This window comes from Buceros rhinoceros, unplaced genomic scaffold (assembly GCF_000710305.1).
Source record: "Buceros rhinoceros silvestris isolate BGI_N320 unplaced genomic scaffold, ASM71030v1 scaffold19534, whole genome shotgun sequence".
NCBI classification, from domain to species: Eukaryota; Metazoa; Chordata; class Aves; order Bucerotiformes; family Bucerotidae; genus Buceros; species Buceros rhinoceros.
The window spans coordinates 551-2,372 of NW_010407954.1; positions in this window are offsets into that span (position 1 = coordinate 551).

A 1,822-nucleotide genomic window follows, 5' to 3' on the forward strand; every position below is an offset into this window, starting at 1 on the left:
GGAGGCCGTGCACCGGCGGCCCGGGTGCCAGCGTGGTACCCACAGTGCTGCTGAGCCTGGGGGGTGGAGGGGAAGCTCTTGTGGACAGGACTGGCGCTTTTCAGAGCGGCTCTGGAGGGCTCTCAGAGTGACACATGACCCTGGGAACAGATCCCAGCGGGTCACCCACGAGGTGGGCGAGCAGTTCAGCCCCCCAGCAAACGTTTAATGCAGGGGACACACACGGTATCAGAAGGGCTTTACTCCCCCTTTTTGAGGCTCCACTGCCCTAGGGATGCTCCTGGTCTCAGACCCTAGTCCAGCGCCCAGCCGGGCCTCACTGGTGGCTGCTCTGGTTACCAGTGCCAGGGCTGCGCAGTTTGCTCATCCTCCCAAAGAAGGGAAATGGGGTGGAAAGTCTGGCCTTTGTGGAGGTTTGGGCTGGGAGGGCTCTGGGCCGAGGCAGCGTGTGCGGAGCTCAGTCCCCGGGGTGACGGGCTGAGCGGAAACGCTGGTTTCAGGTGAATGCCCCCAGTTTGAACCAGCAGCCACAGAGGCTGGAAGCAAGAGGTGATCTCCAGACTCAAGGGAAAATAGCCCAGAATTAGTGATCCAAGGGATAAAGCTGCTTTTAGGGACTTCCTCAAAGTCATCGAGCAGTCCAAGTCCTCCAAACAATTTACCAATTTCTGGCAGCTTTGTCTGCAGTGATTCAAAGTCGCCGATTTCTGAGCAGCAGGCAAGCCCAGCACTATCCCCGAGCTTTTCAGGGCTTAGCTCCAGCTGAAGGCTGCGGGTCTGCGGGACACCCGGCAGCCAGCGGCACAGACCTCGTCTGGGGGCTCTGCCTTTGCCGGTCAATTAGTGGCACACGAAGGAGGGGGCTTTGCTTCCAGCAGCTCAGCCGTGTGTAAAGAGCGAGAGCGGCGTGTGAAGCGCGCTGCTGGCTGTCATTAACTGCCTGGAGTGGCTTTGTGCTGTGGACACTCACCGCCGCTGCGGGCGGTGAGCAGGCTCCTCGCTGATGGCTTCAGACCAAGGACTTACCAGCCCAAGCCCTCCAAGCGAAGCGCACGGTCCGAGCCGGAGTCAGCGGGGAAACCGGCACAGATTCATCTGACCTCGGGCCCAAGGTGCCCTTGGTTTCTAGGACCGCTGGGTCTCCGTCCATGTGAGTGACAAGGGGAGTAAAGAGTCCCCCCGTGAGGGCTGTAACAGCACTAGAGCCTGGCGCGCTCCTCCCCGCTCTGCTGCGTGCTGGACGTGCTCCACGGAGACAGCTCTTGTCAGCAGCTGGCACTTAAAATCTGATTTAGCAAAAAAACCCCAACGTGTCATTTCTTCCTGGTAAGAGGAGGAGCGTGGTGCCTGCGATGCTGGGGTCTCACAGGCATCACCAGAGGGGGTTTGCGGGGCTTCCTGGGCACCGTCATCCCTCTCTGCCCCTCCTGAGACAGCTGAGCAGAGGGGTGGGTTTAAGGGGTGCCCCTCGAGGCTGGGGCGGGCGTTGGTGCCGTGGTCCGTCTCCACAGTGGCAGGGAGCGGCGGGCACAGGGGACCAGAGGCAGCTGCTGCAGAGCTGTTGCTGCACAAATGGAGCCACAGCTCGTTTACCAGGAGATCTAAAAATATCTGAAGGATAATCAAAGGCTCCCGCAGAGCAGCATATGTGCTCGCTAGACTTCTCGGCTCTCTGAAGTCCCCGGCTTGAAGCTGTTTTGATTCCAGGGGAAAAACAAGCGTGCTCTCTGTGCTGCTGTCAGCCGCCCGTTTCTAGGGAGACTGAAGGTCCCTGCGGAGGCACACGGGGGTGGGAGGGCTGCCCCGAGGGGACGGGGAGGGG